The 20,568-nt window shown below is 39.0% G+C and overlaps 1 long non-coding RNA gene across 1 annotated transcript; it reads right to left on the reverse strand.

Moving 5' to 3' along the window:
• Positions 1–2,656: 2,656 nt before the first annotated feature.
• Positions 2,657–13,091, reverse strand: LOC132500220 (uncharacterized). The gene is made up of 3 exons (XR_009533988.1): positions 12,940–13,091; positions 6,167–6,328; positions 2,657–4,428 (listed from the first exon to the last, which is right to left on the reverse strand). It is a non-coding gene; the product is annotated as an uncharacterized LOC132500220 (long non-coding RNA).
• Positions 13,092–20,568: the final 7,477 nt, after the last annotated feature.

Consider the following 20,568-nt stretch of genomic DNA (forward strand, 5'->3'; position numbering starts at 1 on the left):
GAATTCTACTCACTGTTTTTTGTTTTTTCATCTTTATTGGAATACAATTGCTTTACAATGGTGTGTTAGTTTCTGCTTTATAACAAAGTCAATCAGTTATACATATACATATGTTCCCATATCTCTTCCCTCTTGCATCTCCCTCCCTCCCACCCTCCTTTTCCCACCCCTCTAGGTGGTCACAAAGCACCGAGCTGATCTCCCTGTGCTATGTGGCTGCTTCCCACTAGCTATCTTTTTTACATTTGGTAGTGTATATATGTCCATGCCACTCTCTCACTTTGTCACAGCTTACCCGTCCCCCTCCCCATATCCTCAAGTCCATTCTCTAGTAGGTCTGTGCCTTTATTCCCATCTTACCCCTAGGTTCTGCATGACCTTTTTTTTTTTTCTTAGATTCCATGTATATGTGTTAGCATACGGTATTTGTCTTTCTCTTTCTGACTTACTGGTTGAGTGTCTTGAACTGCTCAAACTTTAAGGTCCATCATCTCTAATTTCCACCTTACCAAAACCTCAGACAAGAAACAGGAGAAAGGGTAGTGCCATCCATAATTCATTCCCACCACACCTACAAAAATAATCACAAGGAACTTGTGTAGAATACCAATTCTTTTGTATTAGGAAGGCAGTTTTCAAAATTAAATGGTATTGGTTCATTTGGTTGTTTAATAAATATCTTGCAGATGCCTATCATAAAGCCAAATACCAAACTGACCATTTAAGTTGCAGGAATTTGTACGGTCTTGATATTTTACTATTTTAAAGTAACAGTTTACATTTGAGTGCTTACCACAATATGTAATACCAATAAGCTCCCTAGAAATCTAAACATTTATAAAATACACCAGATGCTACTGTCTCATGCCTTGCTTTGCAATCCTGGATTGCTTTCTACTATGGAGATGATGTAAGAAATATAAGCTAGATATCTCTTCTATGGGATCACCAGCCATGTCTCAACTAATTTTATCAGTGGAAACTCTCAGTACATACATATTTATTTCTTATAAAACTCTTTGGTACTGATCATTAGGTAATTCCGGTAAATGTGGGCACGTAATAATAGTTAAGAATGTCAGCCCCATTTCATTTCAGCTTGATCCACTGCAGGAAAGCACAAATTAGATGAAAGCAATTTCCCCAAGAACAACTCACTTCCTTGAGATGAGACATAAACTTGGGTGAACAATGATTTGTCACAATTTATTTTTGAGGGTAGTGGTTTAAAAAAAGTGCTAATGTAATCTTTTCAGAATGAATCCTTTTAAAAATGCATTAATTCTCCAGTGAATATAGCTTATAATTAAAAACCTATACATGTAATTTTACTTTTCTAAATTTTTACATATGACCATATATAATAAATATGGAAATCTTAAAATCTTCATTATCTTTAAAATTTGATGGCCTTTAAATCTGAATTTGGATTTGGTGAGTCTGACGGATTATTCTTAGTGACTCTATTGGGTACCACCAATTCAGATTCAACATTATTTCTGCAAGTCTCAGAAGCATTAAGTTTTGTGAATGGATAGAGGGTATTAACATCCTGGTGGTTTTTCACTACATTGAGATGACCAGAGAACCTGAGTGTGAAAGATCATGGAGAGGAGTGTAAGAAATGGCACTAAAGGTATCACTGACTTCTCTCTATTTACTCAGATTCTGCAGGATACAACAGAAGGAACAAAGCAGGTTGTGTTGCTGCTACTGTTGCAATGACCAAGGATCCTCAGTCTCATAGCCATTGCAGTCCATTGTTTAAGATGTGAGCTTGTTGTTGCTTATTCAGGCAAAAGTCAGAATGCTTATTTGTTTTATGTCTGTTTTTTAATGAGGGTTTGATTAGACAGCAATAAAGACAAAAGTAAATAGGAGAAATGTTTATTAATAGGTCCCTCCATCCCTATCAACCAAAGAAAAGGCATACCTTAAAATACTGTCGTGAAATGTCTAGGGTGTGTCTGTCTGTGTTCTTGCCACCCTTCACCTTTAAGTAGCTTTTCAAAAATATGTTATAAACATGTTGCTTCATCCTTGCCCTTTTAGCCTGTTAATGTCTAACTTAAGTAAAGCAGGATGCAATCCCCAGCAAGTTATCTGTTTCTCCTTTCTTGGACCATGCAAATCAAAACAGTCTTCTTCTAATGAGGGTGGTGAAAAGTTGTGCCAATTGTGTTCATACTTCAGCTCTTCCAACGTTCTTTAGTTTTTCTTAAATGAGACATTCTCATCTTTGGGCTTAAATTATTCTGTTTAAAAATAAATTTTCGGGCCTCCCTGGTGGCGCAAGTGGTTGAGAGTCCGCCTGCCGATGCAGGGGATACGGGTTCGTGCCCCGGTCTGGGAGGATCCCATATGCCGCGGAGCGGCTGGGCCCTTGAGCCATGGCCGCTGAGCCTACGCGTCCGGAGCCTGTGCGTCCGGAGCCTGTGCTCCACAACGGGGGAGGCCACAACAGTGAGAGGCCCGCATACCGCAAAAAAAAAAAAAAAAAAATTTTCAAAGATACTCTGAAGAGAAACTAAGAAAAAAACAACAAAATAAAAGATTTACCATAATGCAGGTACATAAATATGAACTAAAAATACTTTTAAATTAAAAATTAATCTGTTTTATTTTAAACATTAATCTAATTAAAATTACAGATTAGGCTGGATAGAATTGATCCATTGCTGAAGCTTAAAAACAAACTAGCTATAAATGTTACTAGTTTTCTACACTGCTGTTACAAGACTTGACTGACATCCGTGATGTACTCTGTAATATTTTTGAAATGATGAAATGTGTGATCCAGAGACTTGAAATATTTCAATACTTGTGTATTGGAATTTTCTTCCATGAACTAGAAATGAAAAAAGTGAGAATGTTTCCTTGCTCAAATCACATTAAGTGGATTCCCTTACATTACTTGCATTCATTTTTAAGATAGTCATAAATGGTTACATAAAATACAGGAATATTATCTGTTGAAGAAGTTGATGGTTTTTATAGTCAATGTATGTATTCAAATGATAAATGTTTCTGCATAATCTCTGACCCAACAATACCATTCCATGCCACTCCAAGAATTCTTCCATCAAAAGTAAAAGCTCCAGGACATCAAGACATGAACCTCTATGTCCATTACCACATTTCTTGAAATCATAAAACTGTTTGGAACTTAATAAATGTTTATCAATGGGTTTTGACTGAATGAAATTATGGCTCACTCATAGTACACATTACTGGGCATCTACTAAAGGTAATATGGTAGTGATATATGCTAGATATCATTAATATAATAGAAACACAATGCACTAAAAGTGTTTTGCAACTAAAAATCACTATACATTGTATGGCTTTAAAAAGGAATGAAATGCTGCTACATGCTATAACATGGATAAACTTTGAAAACATTATGTTAAGTGAAAGAAGCCAGACACAAAAGGACAACTATTATATGATTCCACTTATATGAGGTAGTTAGGATAGGCAAATTATAAACCCAGCAAATAGAATAGAGTTAACCAGAGGCTAAGGGGAGGGGAGAAATAAGGGGTTATTGTTTAGTGAGTACAGTTTCTGTTTGGGATAACAAGAAAGGTCTTAAAATGGATAATGGTAATGGTTGCTCAACATTGTGAATGTACTTAATACCAATAAATGATACACTTAAAATGGTTAAAATGGTAAATTTTACATTATGGGACATTTTACCAAAATAAAAAAATTAAAATATACTATAAAATAAAGTACAAATTTACCTCATACTAGGCATACTATGAAGTTTGCATAAAATTGCACTTATTTTAGGAGCTTATATGGTTATTATCATATTTGGGGACATGTAAAGAAAGCAACAGCTTAAGTAGTCCTCTTGAGTTCTTTCTCTCCATCTTTCCAACCTGGTGTTTTCTAGATTAATGGTTTTGTCACGCCTCTCTTTGAATACGAGCATCAGTAGGAATGCTAGCTAGTACTGGTTTCCTTAAGTATCAGCTAAAAAGTTTAATGTATTTTTATGCTGGTAATTGTTTTAGAACCTGGGAGGGATGTCATTGTTTTCTTAACTTGCCAAAAGCAAATACAGTACTGTAGACAGCATTACTAGAAAGAAATAGTAACTTTGAAGTAGACATATGTCCATCCTAAGCAAACTGAATATATTTCAAAGCAGACCACACCACTCAACTGCTGGCAATGTTCTTCCACATACTTGGCAGTATACTACTTGAAGTCTGAGAACTGTTTCTTTTTTGTAAAAATGATTTTGATTGGAAAACCCTGAATAAATCCTTTGGAATGTGTAACGTTTAGAGCTCCTTCTGGGATTCCTTTTCCATGAATCAAGGTTCTTTGATTCACTATCCTCCTTGGCACTTGCTTCCTAGTCATCTCAGCAGCCTTTGTGCCAGTGCTAATGAAGAGCTCCCAGTTTAGGTCCTAAAGCAGGGAGAACAATAAAAGGAGAACCTCATTTCAAGTACCAGAAATGTCTGGGCTATAAAGGACACACATATTGTCAAAGTAAGCCCAGAGTGGGGTGACATCACCAAGGTCATTCCTGGCTCCACGTCCCCCACAGGAGGAACAACTAACAATTATTTGGAAACAGGACACTATTTGAGAGAATCCTAGAACATGGAGGTGAGGCTGAAGCACCCCCGTGCACCACAGAGACCAAGACAGACTGCATTAGAAGGGTGAGAAAAGGAGCTGGACCACACTGCCCCTCCCCCAAGCCAGTGGAGCACCATGGGTGAGGTCTCCCCTGAACCTCTGGTTCCTCCAGTAGGGGAAGAGAACTGGGGGACAGCAAGCACCACCACTAGCATTGGGGTTGCTTTGTGGGAGCCACTGCTCTAATCTGCTCCACTGGGATTGCAGGGGAATCTGCAGGGTTTGACCACTAAAAGTTGGACTTTTAGTGATGAAGGGGGAAGGGGCATGCAACAGCCAGCACATGGATTGTGACCGATGGAATTCATACCTGCAGTGCCCAAGTAGTGATCACAACTGGCACCTTTGCTTATCTACAGAGCCAGGTTGGTGGGACACTACAACCGGGGAACTCAGCAGGGTACAGATCCACCTGATATGCATCTGGCCCTTGAACCTGGTTTGCCCATACCCAGGGAAAGAGCAGAGTCACAGCCCACCCACTGTGGAGAGTGTCTTCTGGCCATCTGACCAAAAGGGCTGGCAATAAATCCTGGAAGCTATTTGGCCCAGTCGTGCTCCAGCCAAGAGGCAGGCAGCCAGAGCTCATCACTGGCTCTGGTACAAAGCAGAGCCAGTATCAGGTGTGGAGGGATCCTGTACCATGCACAGGCAGGGAGATTAATTCATATCCAAGGCTGAGAGGAGCTCCCAGCTCCTCCCAACTGGGGAGCCTGTTTGAGAAATTAAGAGTCGCCTGGAGTGGTCCCTCCTCATCCCACCCAGGCAAAGGAACTGGGACTAGCCCCATCCCATCTGCTGTGGAGAGTGTCTTCCTGGCCCATCTGACTAGAAGGATTGGTGACAACTCCTAGAAACTGTGCGGCCCAGCAGTGCTCAAGCCTAGAGAAGGGTAGACAGAGCTGATAGTCTGCAAAGCCAAGCCAGTGGCCTTGTTCAGCCACAGAACGTGGAGTGTGGATCAGCTTGAGTTAAGACAACAAAGAGCTTTACTGGCTTTAGAGCTGCTTCTCCTGCTGCACCCAGGCAGGAAATCTAATTCATAGCCCTACTCATCACTGAATACAGCCTTCAGCACGTCCAACTGGGGAACCTAACCAGAGAACATGGGAAGCTGTACAGCCCATTAAACAGCCCTAGATACAGTGGCACTTGAACAGACAGCACAGCCTGTGGCCTCCCCCTTCTGCAGGGCAAAACCACTGCCCTCACCTGACCAGGGAATTAAGTGCACACTCTGGCCTGATTTGGGTTCCCAAACAATGAACTATACAGGCTCTGGGTCCTGTCCAGAGCCAGGTCCTATACAAGCTCTGATTCTCTGCCAGGAAACTAATTCATAGCCCCATGTACTACTACTACTGAATATAATACCCAGTTAAGTCTGGTGGAAGAGCCCAATTATTCAGATATGCAGATACCAATGTAAGGAATCAAGGATCACAAAAATTAGGCAAATAGGACACCACCAAAGGAAAGTAATAAAACTCCAATAACTGACCTTAAAAAAATGAAGATCTGGGCTTCCCTGGTGGCACAGTGGTTGAGAGTCCGCCTGCCGATGCAGGGGATGCGGGTTCGTGCCCCGGTCCGGGAGGATCCCACATGCCGCAGAGTGGGCTGGGCCCATGAGCCATGGCTGCTGAACCTGCACGTCCGGAGCCTGTGCTCCGCAATGGGAGAGGCCACAACAGTGAGAGGCCCACACAGCGCAAAAAAAAAAAAGAGAGTATCTATGAACTGTCAAAGAATTCAGAATAATCCTCCTAAGGAAGTTTAGTGAACTACAAGAAAGCACAGACAGCTAAGTGAAATTAGGAAAACAATGCATGAACAAGACAAGAAGTTTGACAAGGAAGTAGCAACATCATAGAAACAGGAACACTAGATTTTAAAAATACAATAACTGAACTGAAGAATTCAATAGAAAGTTTCAAAGGTAGAATCGACCATGCAGAAGAAAGAATCAGCAGACTGGAGGACAGGACTTTAGAAATTACCCAGTGAAAGGAACAAAAAGCAAAAGAATAAAAAGAGTGAAGAAAGCCTATGGAAATTATGGGACACAATAAAGTAAACAATGTTCATGTATGGGAATTCCAGAACAAGAAAAGAGAGAGAGAAAGGGGAAAAAAGTATATTTAAAGCAATAATGGATGAAACCTTCCCAAACCTAGGATGAGAAATGGACATCCATATCCATGAAGTCCAAACAAGCCCAAATAGGTTGAACTCAAATAGGGCTACTCTGAGACACATTGCAATTAAATCATCAAAAGTCGAAAACAAAGAAAGAATTTTAAGACCAGCAAGAGAAAAGAGAGAAGTTACATACAAGGGAACCCTGGGATAATTGGATATTCACATGTAAAAGAATGAAATTGGACCAATATCTTATACACAAAACTAACTTGAATTGGATTAAAGACTCAAATGTAAGACCTGAAACTATGCAACTGCCAGAAGAAAACATAGGAATAAAGCTCATTACATGGGTTTGGTAATGACTTTTTGGATATGACACTGAAAACACAAACAACAAAATAAAAAATAAACAAATGGAACTACATCAAACTAAAAAGCTTCTGCGCAGCAAACGAAAACAAAAACAAATCAACAAAGTGATTGAAAAGACAACCTATAGAATGCAAAAAAACATATTTGTAAACCATATATCTGATAAGGGTTAATATCCAAAATAAATTAAAAATTCATACAAATCAATAGCAAAAAAAAATTACCCAATTAAAAAAGTGAGCAAAGGACCCGAATAGACATTCCTCCAAAGAAGACACACGAAAAGCCAACAGGTACATGAAAAGATGCTCAATACCACTAGTCATTAGGGAAATGCACATTAAAACCACATTGAGATATTACCTCACACCTGTTAGAACAGTCATCCTCAAAAATGTCAAGAGATAACAAATGCTCGTGAGGATGTGGAGAAAAGGGAAGCCTTGTGCTGTTGGTGGGATTGTAGATTGGTAAAGCCAGTATGGAAAACAGTATGGAGGATCCTCAAAAATTAAGACTAGAACTACATGTATCTAGCAACTCCACTTCTGGGAATATATCCAAAGAAAATGAAAACACTAACTCAAAAAGATATCTGCACCCCCATGTTCATAGCAGCATTATTTATAATAGCCAAGACATGGAAACAATCTAAGTGCCCATTGATGGACAAATGGGTAAAGAGGTTGTTTTATATATTTATAGATATATACGTATTATATGTATACACACACACACACACACACACACACACACTGAAATATTATTCATCTGTAAGAAAACAAAGAAATGCTACCATTTGAGACAACAGAAATGGACCTTGAAGGCTTTATGCTAAGTTAAATAAGTCAGAGAAAGAAAGGCAAACACTATATGATCTCACTTATATGTGGAACCTAAAAAAAAAGAAAACAATCATAGAAAAAGAGATCAGACCTGTGGTTACAGGAGACAGAGGGTCAGGGGAGGGGAAATTGGAGGAAGATGGTCAAAGGTACAAGCTTCCAATTGTAAGATAAATACATACTATGGACATCATGTACAACATGATGACTACAGCTAACACTGACGTGTGATATATAGAAAAATCGTTAAGAATAAATTCTAAGCATTCTCTTCACAGAAAAGTATTATTTGATCTCATTTATATAAATTTGTGTGTTTGTGTGAGAGAGGACAGAATACAAAAATGCAAAAAGAAAAGTTGTAAAGTACGAAGCTGCTTAGGTTTATATCTCAATCTATAACAGATAACAATTTGTTTAATTTTAATAGGTACAAAAATAAATATTAAGCATACAACAAGCAAAAAGAAAAACTGAGTCCAGCGTAGATGTCCTTAAAGCATTTGCAAAGGAGGGCTTTATTAGGTCCGCGAACACCTGCAATTACAGGCAAAATTCTATGTGTGTGTGTTGTGTATGTACTTGGGGAGTGGACGCATAGCCTTTATTGAATTATTAAAGGGGATGTTAAGACCCAAAAGTTTAAAAAGCACTGGAAAGCCTGACCACAAAACCATTTTAAACTACTCTGATTATGTTTTTATAGTTTTCCTTCACTCGTTAACACTTCAAAGAACAGCATGTGAATGTGGAAAGAATCTCTGCCATTTAGGTAAGATCTCTGAGTCTCAGTGTAAAATTAGCATATAGTAGAAGGATGAAATTATACACCACAGATGAAAGGACCTAGCAGAGCGCTTTAAGACTAGTACTTATTTATGCAAGACATCTTCCCCTGCTTACTTGTTTTCAGTAGAATGAAAGCATACTGAAAGCTGGTACAATGTCTTCTTTAAAGTTTTCTTTTGTAATGCTTACTATGCTTTTTGATATGGATGAGCCAATATCCACTTAAGGGCATGTAAGCTCACAATAACTTTTGTTGAATATAACTGTTTGAATGTACTTTCACTATATTATTATATAGGGATTTTAAACTAAAATGTACCTGCACACACTATTTAGAGCCTAACTTGGATATTAGAGTAGGTGGATATACACCCCTGGAAAATAATAGCTAATTTCTTCACTAAAATCAAATTGCTGAACATCTACTTTGCATATACATAGCTAGGCACTGTATTATGAGTTTCAGGTAATAAAAAGTTGTTAGTCAAAGACTCTGCTCCCTAGGGTTATTTTACAACAGCAAATCATGTTCAAACTAAAGGATAGACCAAAATAGAAAGTGCCACAGGCATTTAGACAAGGGAGAAACACATCTGAAATGAGAAGGAAGGTGGGTATGGGGAAGGGTTCATGGAAGAGACAGTGTATGCTGTGAGCAAGGTTTCAACGTGTAGCAGGGTGAGTGAAAGGAACAAATGAAGACATATAGTCGTGATATCATGAGGCACAAACTAGAAATAAACAGCACTTGTTCTAGGCTGGTCATGAGGTAATTTAAGGGGATTAGTGAGAGACTAGATAAAGAGATATCTCTTTATGTATTACTTATTAATAATACTTTTGAACACAAGTATTTAATTTTTAAAAAAAGAACAATATAGGGATAGGAGACTAGGAGGTACAAACTATTATTATAAAATGAGCTATAAGGATATACTGCATAGCACAGAAAATATAGCCAATATTTTATAACTATAAATGGAGTATAACCTTTAAGAATCGTGAGTCACTATATTTTACACCTGTAACTTATATAATATTACACATCAACTATACTTCAATTAAAAATGCTATTTTAGTGAATAAAACACTAAGCAGTAAAATTTTTAAAAAAGAACTTAGAAGAGAGCTTAAAAATTAAAGACATAAAGAGCAGGTTGAAACAGTTCAGAAATCTGGCAATTAAGAGGCCATTGATAACTTTCAAAATAGCACTTTTTCTACCCATTCTCAGTGGAGGCAAAGCCTTATTAATCCTACTATTTCTTTTTCTGTTTTTCAAAATCTCAGGATAAGTCTATTTCAATTGTAGCTAATGGCAGTAATGCAGCACCAGAAAATGCCTTTTGTAAAGAGAGGGCAACTTTGTGAATCCTAAGTGGGTACTCAAGTCTTAAATTACTGATAACACTGACCACCCACCAGACTAAATGTTTTTCTTTACGTGATTGGAAAGCAACAGATTGATTTCAATTCTATCTTGTCATATCTACAAAAAAGTTCCTACAGTTCATTTAGCAACTAATAGAATACATCCTTCTATTTGGTATTACTCCTCCTTAACACGGGGCAATTAATTTTTCCTTTCTCTGGGAAACGTTTTTAACAAAGGAAATAGAGTCATAAATTAGTTTCGGTTAGGAAACCATACAACTATTTCTACCTAGGGCTTGAAATTTAGAAACTTTCCTCAGAAATTGTTTAAATATAACGAAGTCCAAATTCAGAAATACCTTAAATTTAATTATCTTAGTTGCACTAAAATAACAAATTCTATTTTCTATCTTGTTTTCTTTCTTCCCCAGAAGGCTTCTCCAACCCTAATCCATAACTTCATGCATTCATCTCACCTATACAATCACTGGCAGGTATGATGCCGGCTTTGGCGGCTCCAGTCCCCTAATCCTGACCCATTTCTTGCCAAAGAACTCAGCTTCTTCAGAAACAAAGTAACAGACATTTCAATTTCTAACCATCATTAGCATATTTTCATGTACTAATACTCAACATAAAAACACCTTTCAAAATTACAGAAATTTTTACTGTACTTAAGATCAATTGCGCTCACCTGTATTTCATAAACCTTGGGCTACTTTCTAAAAAATGAATTATTATTCTAATATGTTTTTCACTTATTATTCAGAATAATTATTCATATAATTAAATATTTTACAATTAGGTAAGAAAGGTGGAAAATAGTTTTGCTCTTCTTGTTCTTTGTTCTCTCTTCTAGTTGGTGTGCCTGAGCCAAAATTTTAGAATATTGAAAATTTAATATTTCAAACCCAAACCGCATTTAAAGATAATAATAACCACCAGCCAAAACAATATCGGTCCAGAGGTTTGCATGGTCCGGGGAACAGTTCTCTGAGGGGGCCATTTGGAGTGGGATTTGCCCACCCCCCTCCACTCCTTCTGCCTCATATACTGAAGATAGAGACAAAGAAACCAACTCAACTCTTTCCAAAGTGTATCTATAAATAGAGAATTTGTAATCAGAAAAACAAGAACGATATATAATAGAAGTAACATGATTTTTCAGAACCAGTATCTTGTTCTAAAGCAATATTTAAAAAAGAAGGTAAGAAGGTTAGCTATAAACCCTGGACCTCTTTTTCATTGGTCTCCTATTTTAATTTGTTAAAATAAAATCCATGGCCTTTTGAGTCGAACTGTCTCTTTAATTTCAGATTTAAAGATAACAAATCTCTTTTTAAATGGAATATTGGCACACAGACACCACACAGTCTGGCTTATTGCAACTGTTCTCTGTTGGTGAAGTGGCACATTTGTAATCCCCACCATAGCAATCTTCACCATTTCACAGAATATCATTCAATTGTACATCCCTAGGTGGGCAACAAGAATCGGCACTTGAGCTCAGCAGCAAAGCGTTTGTGGGGAAATCCTAGGTCAGAACCCCTAAAAGGGGAGACTAACTTGAGGATGCCCAAATAACCTGAGGTTTACCTTGGCCACCTCCCCTGGCTTTCTGACTGCCTGTGGGAAAAGCCTCTCTGGAATCTCTTTTGAGGTGATTGGGGGAATCCTAGGACAAACACACTGCTTGCTTTTGCAGGAGGACTTGCCCCATACCCTACCCAGCTAGGTGTCTCACAACCTAGCTGGACTAAAAAAGCTTCAAGAAAAACGGGACAGACCGACATTTGCATTTCTACTTCCACCTATTCTTAGGCACGTGGAGCAAAATATGTAGGTATAGCCCTCTTTCTCACACCCCAACAGATTCTGCTGTCCTCGAAACCCATCTGGTAGCTGCAGTGACTACAATGAAGGGAGTTATCGGAAACCATGTTGGTACTGGGTTTAAAGGATTTTTCATGCCATGCATTTTGGGGAAGGACACAGATAATAGTCCAAACATGGTATAAGGCCATGTCCTTTCTGGGTCCTTGAAAAATCAGTCAGGGAACAGAGGTGGTGGACAGGAGCTGACAAGAGCTGGCTTGTTAATGAGCACAGCATCCCCGGGGTGGGGGGTGGGGGAATCAATGAAATGATTGACAAGAGAAGATGGTAAATGAAGGGAGAAGTGGGGACAAGTGCTGCTCAACCCAAGCTGAACTCCAGGAGGTAAGTTTCTCCTCTAATTTGAGATTCTTTCTAAAGGTTCAGTATTGAAGTGGGTGTTTGACGTTGAAATGTGCAGACCCATTCTAATAACTGGAAAGGGAGAAGACTGAGGAAGGCAAAAGGAGAGGGAAGATTTCCGATTACTTCTCTAGGCTGCTGACAAGAACCTGCTGCTCGCAAACCAGAAATTAACCAAGCGAAGGTTGAAGGTAGCAACGTAAAAGTGAAACTCAAATTATTTTACATTCGGAATCCTCTTCAATATCGAAGCGAGTGTGGCACAGCAATGGTTGATTATCTTAAGATTACAGAGGCTGACCGCCTTCTTTGTTTGCCCAGTAACACCGCTCCTCCAATAATCTCAAGCACTTGGCTGATTAATATTTCAATTCCAGTTGCTGCTCTTTTTCCCATTGCAGAAGGCGGCAGGGATATTCCCCTTCTTCCCTCTGTATTACAAACCCCATTACTAACCAAGCAGAAAGCACCGCGCAGTGTGGCCGAGGCTAATAATAGCCGGGCTGCTTACCTTCTCCGGAGGGATCGAATCAGCGCATGTCCCCGCGCCGGCTGCCCCGGGGCCGCAGTGCCGCCGCGCCGGGTCTGTGCTTGGTCAGTTCGGCCGGCCCCCACCCCACCTGCCAGCTGCAGCAGCTGCTCCCGCCGCTCCCGCCGCCGAGCTCCGGCCGCAGGAAGTCATCCCCCGCGCCGGGCCGGATCGCCACATTCCGCGCCAGCCGCGGGGGGAGAGGGGCCTCTCCCTGCTGCGGGGACCAGCTCCTGGAAACTGCGCTCAAAGATCGCTACCCTTCCCGGTTGTAGGGTTATTTTCTAGGAATGCTTTTACAGAAGAAGCGTCGCCGGCTGGTGGACCGAGAGAGAAGAGCCAGAGTGACTTTCTCTGCAGAGCGCCTTACCTCTGAGCGCTCCCCTGTCACTCCCGCGGCATGGACAGCTCCATTCCGCTGTGTGGGTTTTCCACCCTCTTCATCTTCCTTATCTGTATTGTTCATTTCGCTGAGTTTGAGAGTGGGATTAGCTTTGAAGATATCATTCAAACACTCCGAAAATATTTTAAATTGGCGACTAGTTTTTCTAAGCCCCTGTAGCAAGCTCCACTTTCCCTCAACACACACACACACACACACACACACACAGTTACTCGCACGTACACACCCAGCCAAACCACTCACAATTAGGAAAGCTGGGACCTCTCGCCCGCCCTCTTGCCTACGTAATGGAACAGGAAACTCCCAAAGGAGTGGGGAAGTAGGACCGGCTAGCGAAAGCACTCGAGGAAAGAGAGAGGGGTCGCCCCAAGATTTTGTTGCTGTTCAGTAGTGTCCTTAGTGGACAGATGTTCCCCCTCTAACCCCCTGGCCCCGCCCCAAGTGGAATGGCTGGTCTGGTGACCGCTGTAACAGTTGGAAACAAAGAAGCTGAAGCCACATTAACAGGTGGCTGCATCTCTTTCTTTCCCGAAGGATTTATCAGAATTGGCTTTAGGAATAATATTAGCATATACGTATATAAGAAACCCTTTCCTTCTCTCTTTAAATTGGCACCACCTATTAACAGGTTTCTCTCTCTCTCTCATTTTCCTCCCTCCCTCCTTCCCTCCCTCCCTCTCCTAAGCTGACCAGATCATCAGTTTCCGGACTTAAGGGGGAAAAAAGGCCAAGGATGTGCTCTCTTTACAGCTGAACCAGGGCTTATTTTCCCGGTGTTCAGCCATTCCCAAGTAGAGAGGCTTTTTGACACTAGGGTTCTCTGTGAGTGAACTTCTCACATTCAGCTTGCTTTTGGAATTGCCCATCACTAGGTCCAGGCCAGTTTTATCTTTGGATTTGTCCAGCAACCTAAACAGTATAATTGCACAAGGCCAAGGCAGTACTTTTAATCTAGGAAGAGTTCCCAACTCTCTGTTTAGCAGTTCCAAAATTAGGGGGTAGTGTAGCAAACAGTTTCAACAAGGCTCAGTAAGAATTCTTGACCCTAGAATGCGGGCTTTTTAAAAGCTGGAACAACCTAATTCATCTCTCTGAGTTTCACTTTCATAAAATTAGACCTCACCAAAGAGCAGGGGATTCTTAATATGTATCAAAGTGTATGTGGAATCTGGATGGGAATATTACATCTTTAATTTCACTAACCTCTAGCTGCAATTTAGTATTTAGCATGTCCTTTAAATCTAAATGCAGACAACAAACCACAATAATATTAGGAGTACCTGTGACTATATCCCCAGCAGATACCACAGACAATTTCCTAAGGCAGTTTTTATAGTTATCTCAAAGTATCACTAGTCTGATGTTACAATCAACTCATCATTACCTTTTTTGTTTTATCTAATAGACTATATCTATTTTAGAATGGTTTTAGATATACAGAAAAATTAAGGGGATAATACAGAGTTCTTATATATCTCATTCCCAATTTCCTCTATTATTGACACCATACACTAGTGTGGTAGCTTTTTTACAATTAACGAGCCAATATTAATACAATAATATTAACCAGAGTCTGTACTTTATTCAGATTTCCTTGGCTTTTGCCTAGTGTCCTTAATTCCATTTCAGGCTTCCATCCAGGACACCACATTACATTTAGTTATCAAGCCCCCTTAGGCTCCTCTGGGCTGTGGTGGTTTCTCAGGCTTTTCTTGTTTTTGATAACCTTGACAGTTTCTTTTTTAAATGTATTTATTTAATTTATTTATTTTTGGCTGTGTTGGGTGTTCGTTGCTGCGCGTGGGCTTTCTCTAGTTGCGGAAAACGGGGGCTACTCTTGGTTGCAGTGCACAGGCCTCTCATTTCAGTGGCCTCTCTCATTGTGGAGCACGGGCTGTAGGCGCGTGGGCCTCCGTAGTTGCAGCACATGGGCTCAGTAGTTGTGGTTCACGGTCTCTAGAGCGCAGGCTCAGTACTTGTGGCGCACGGGTTTAGTTGCTCCCTGGCATATGGGATCTGCCCAGGCCAGGGCTCGAACCCGTGTCCCCTGCATTGGCAGGCGGACTCTCAACCACTGCGCCACCAGGGAAGCCCCTATAATATGATTCTTGTGTCAACCCTGACAGCGCTGGTGAAATCCTTTGCTACAAAAATATGTCTCTGCCTTATAGTTTTGTTTCAGTATTAGTTTCCACATTTGCCAGCAAGATACTTTTCATCCTACTAAACTAATAGGCCACTTAGTTGAATACTGGATAAAATACAAATGGCAGAGAATTCTCCATTTCTGTTTATAATTTTAAAAATTTCAACTAAAAGTGCAAAGCTTTTATCAATTTCTGTAGCTTGCTCTCTTCCTAAACCTACTTGCTTCTTCCATCAATATTTAAGTTTCTGGTTTTAAATAACTGTGACTATCCTTTAATGTGTTCTCTGTTAAAGGCTTTCTCTCCCTTTAGAAGTGTTAGTAGGAGAAGTGGTATTTTTGTGGGAAGAAAACTGCATCTTCTCTACTACCCAGCTGTCAGGACTATAGAGCTACATCCTCAGTTGTATAATCAGAAACCTGGCCTGGCATCAACTAGTGGGATTAATAACCACTTTTTCAATTCCTTGCAATTAAAATATTTACATCAACTTCTCTTTGTTTTAACAATAGCATATAGAACCCAGTGTGGGTGTGGCTCATGATTCTGCTTCTCTGACTCATGATCTTAGACTTCTTGCTTCCAACTTCCTAATGAATGTGCCCTTTAGCAATTGCTGGGGGCCAGGTTTGTTTACTGCTACTCCTTTCCAACAGTTCAAGGCCACGAGGCATCTCTTGAATGTATTTCTTTGCTACAAAGTATTTCTCTCCCCTGCCCTCACCCCACTCTCAGGTTCTGTTGCTTATTTAAGATTTGCATCTGTAAAGAGTCCTTTGGGTTTGTTTCCTTGGTGGACTGGCTGTCTTCCAAGATTTTGTTGTTAATCTTGTCTGACAGTTTAAAGATGACCTTTTGGTGTTTTTATAAAACTTCTCAAGAAAAGGAAAACAGAAGTGCTCATCTAACCCTCTTCTAAAGACTATGCAAAAAAGCCAGTTGTTTTAAAACATTATGGCTGGTGATATAAATGGCTGCAGCATATTATATCTACACCTGCATGTTTTTAACTTCCAGAAACTAAAAATCAGCTCTGCAACATGCAATCAGCCATGAAGAAAGAAACAAACAAAAACCCAGTATTGAAAATTTTCTGCCTGATACCTGAATGTATTGGTGAACAAGCCTGCTACTTCTAGTATTTACATAAAGACAGTAGTCAAATAACCAATGCAGTAAAACAAACAATTCTTCTGTGAGAAAAAAAGAATGATGCTACTTAGAGTTGATGGACATGAACTTTAGGAATTTTAGAGCTGAAAATAATCTTGGAGGCCTCCTTTTATAGATGAGGAATATGAGGTCTATGGTGGTTAAGTGAATTGTCCAAGCCAGAGATGGGACTAGGGTCAAAGTTGAGGTCTTCTGCCAGGATGTTGAGCTTACTCTTTGAACTTGCTGGGTGTTTACATATTGCATCAACAGAGCCCATATGTACTGGATTTTCTTCCATTTACTGATAGAAGCAAGTTAGTGCCTTTACAGGTATTGTAGTATAAAATCAGCCCATTCAGTCAAACTAGTCAAAAATTAGTCAATCTAGGACTCCCAAAGAGACAATGCTTTGCAGGCTTTTTCTTTTCTTTTCTTTTTCCACTGGAAATGGGAATTAGATAGATAATGCATGTTTGTGTGTGTGTATGTATGTATGTATGTATGTATGTATGTATATATATATATATATATATATATATATATATATATATATATATATATACTTATATCTTGTTCAAATTTAAAAGAATACAATTTTTTATAGTCTATGTATGACATAAAAATAGAACATCATTAATCAAATACATTTTCAGTATTTATTTTTGTATGTAACTTCCTTTCTTTATGTATCTATACAGTTTTAAAGATAATGGGACAACACAGAAATATTATTCACTTTCAAGCTAACACTGATAAATAATGATTTGTCAGTGCCCTAAATTATGTAAAGACTAAAAGTTCCATTGTTCTATCTATTCTATGGAAAGTGGTTGATGTTTAGCTATGAAATAATGTATCAATCTCAGGAAACAATTCTTAGGTTAAAAAACTCATTTTCCCCGTGATGTCTTTTCACAAAGATTTAATTCAAAGAATTTGCCTTTGTAAGATCTCCATCACTTTTCACCATTGTTCCCACGCATGTTCCTCTTAAGAGTGCCTGATTCTGTTGCTAAGCAACCCTGCAGTCTTGTTGGGTCATGATGATGAACTAATAATTATTTAAAATGTGTCTGTTTGGATAGGGTCTTTTAAAGAATATCGTGATACTTTTGTGTAAGAGGCTGGGTAAGAGGGTTCTTCATTTCAACTTACAGTTCGACAGGAATATAAGTGAAAGAATGATGTTTTCCAGAAGAGTTGGAAGAATGCCAAGAGTACACTAAAAAGCACTAGGTCTTACTTCCTCCCGGTATGCTTTTTTTCTAGAAAAGGGTAAAAGTCAGTCAGATGACAAGTCAAGAAATTTACCAAAGGACTTCAAAGAAATATGAGGAACATCAATATTCCTCTTATTGACTAGATTAAATTATTATGTTTTTCCTTCTCATCCCAAATTCTTAAGAAAAATTGTCAAGCCATATTATGTTGAAAAATAAGTCCCATGTAAGCGAGACATGGGTATTTGAATTTTATCAGGCTTCCAGAGAAAACTAAATTGTTGATTAAATCCTCATCCTGCTTGCTCTTGTCCCAGACATCCCTCTCCAGTTCAGGAATATCCTCCTTTAAATAGCTTATTTAACCATATGGGACTGATGCCAGTAGCCTTAATATTTTCTGTACGGTATACTGCGATATATAAGGGGACTACCATCATATCTCTAGCATGTAGTGAGAGTTAGTAAATAGCATTCCCAGTGTGTATCTGGAAAAACAAAAAGGTTGTTCCTTTAAACCATCTTTTTTGGTGATAAAGCAAAGAATCAAAGGTATTTCATTACTAAAGAATCCGAGAATGTCCTAACTCTAAGAGAAGAGCACTTCTAATGTCATCTCAAAATCCATCCAATCCAGAAGTAGAGCTGATGGTGCTACCAAGAGACAGAGTCTCCTTGTGGTGACACCACCTTCAAAAGTTTTGCAAGGTACCCCCAAACATCACCAGTTTTCTTTACAACCTTGCTTGTCTCTAGTATTTAAAGACACATCTGATACTTATTGATTCTATTTATATTTTGAGGGTGATCCCTTCTTAGGGATATCATCTCATATGCAAAGTTAAAAGTATTGATCATGTTTCTCTCCTAAACTTAAACTATTATAATTTATGTTTAAGGCAGCCAAATTTAACAGCTTTGGGGCCATAAAGGTGAGTGGTTAAATCTTGGTTCACTGTTCTGTAGGTGGTATATGGCCACTCCAGGTATCAGTTTTCTTACTTATAAAATAGGGTTTGCAGTGCTTTCTTCACAGATAAAGGATTAAATTTGATATGCTAACATAGTGTCTACCATATAGTGTACATTAAATGTGAGCCCTCTTTCCTATCTCCACTGGGTGTGGCCAACTTCTAGTTTTCTAGGATTTACTAGAAAATTTCATACCTTCTAGGAATATATGGCTTCTGATCATATTCCCTTACCATCTTCATTTTACTAAACTAAAGGCTCTTAATTTTTTTGTAATCCCCACATTCTTATTTCCTATCTCAGCTACTTTTCTGTTATTTTTTTAGAATTCAGTTTATTTTAGCAGGCATTAATTGAGGTAAGGGGAATTACAGTAGGTCCTGTGGTTACAAATGTAAACAGGATCCCTGTTCTCAGGTACCTTACAGTCTAGTGTCAAGAGTAGTAAACAGACAAAAAATTGCAATTTGACCTGATAAATTCTGTGATATTGGTAAGCCTGTGACAACACAAGGGAAATATCTAAATCAGATTAGGGAGGATGGGAGATTAAAGGTAAAGGAGCTTGCCGTACTTGTAGGCTTTTCTCTAGAGTTGGCAAACATCTTTACCTGTGTTCAAGGTTTAGATTGACCAAGACAGCCTTCACATTCCTTTCAGCTTAATAAAACTTTAGACAGGTTTCTTCCTGACTTATAGGCCCTTGACCTCCCCTTATTTAGAACATTTACTCTAAAAAACATGCAAATTCTTTTTTCACCCCTTTGACACGTAAATCTTCTTCTAGTAATCTTGCCAGATTTACAACCCAGGAATGTCTTTCTCACGGACATGGGAGCCATTTTTCGAAATGTAATCATCAAGAAAGATAGCACCGCATTCTCTGTGGGAGGGCAAGAGTCTAACTTCAATAAGTGCTGATTAGCAAACACAGATGGCCTAATCACATTAACCAGTCTCCTCCTAATGTCCTCCAGTACCAGTCCACTAGCTCACTCCAGAATTGATAAACTGTCCCACCTTGTGTTTCAGCAGAGTTTAGTCCAATCTCTCTCTCCAACTGCAATCGTTTTCAATAAACTTTCCCTTGCCTGTTTAAGTCTGTCCTTGGACAGGATGCATCCAGGTTTTGTACAAGGGGAAAAAACTGATTTTTGCCCAATAATCTACTCACTGATGCCTGGCACTTGGTCAACTTTTGTAATTGCTGATTAAAATAAGTCCATCATGTCAATGTCTAGGGGGAAATGTTTTCAATGGCTCTAAACACTTTGAGCAGTGATAAATGAAATCTCTGAGTTCACCATCTTCTAACTGGAACTAGAATTATTTTTCCAAAAATAAATTTCTTTACACTTATGCACAAAATGAGCCTCTGCCTCCAAGAGACTGTGAGTAGGCTCAAGTATCCACTCGTCCTAATAGCTTTATACTCGTTCTTTTGGTATTTCAATTATCTCAAGTGTTCAGAATCATGAATAAAGTTGGGAGCAATTCGTGATGATGTTAATCAACTATAAATTACTCAACAAGGGCTCCCCTTATTATACTCTCCATGAAGCTCCCTAGAGGATCAGCTCAGGTACTGGCCTCATGCACAGTCTACATTGAGAGGATTTCCAATAATTGATGGTTTTAGCCAAAATTTTGAATTCTAAAAATGGATGGAAATTTGGAAATTCTAAATCAATCATAGCAAATTACAAATTATCAT

Source organism: Mesoplodon densirostris, chromosome 12, assembly GCF_025265405.1.
Source record: "Mesoplodon densirostris isolate mMesDen1 chromosome 12, mMesDen1 primary haplotype, whole genome shotgun sequence".
In the NCBI taxonomy this organism is placed as follows: Eukaryota; Metazoa; Chordata; class Mammalia; order Artiodactyla; family Ziphiidae; genus Mesoplodon; species Mesoplodon densirostris.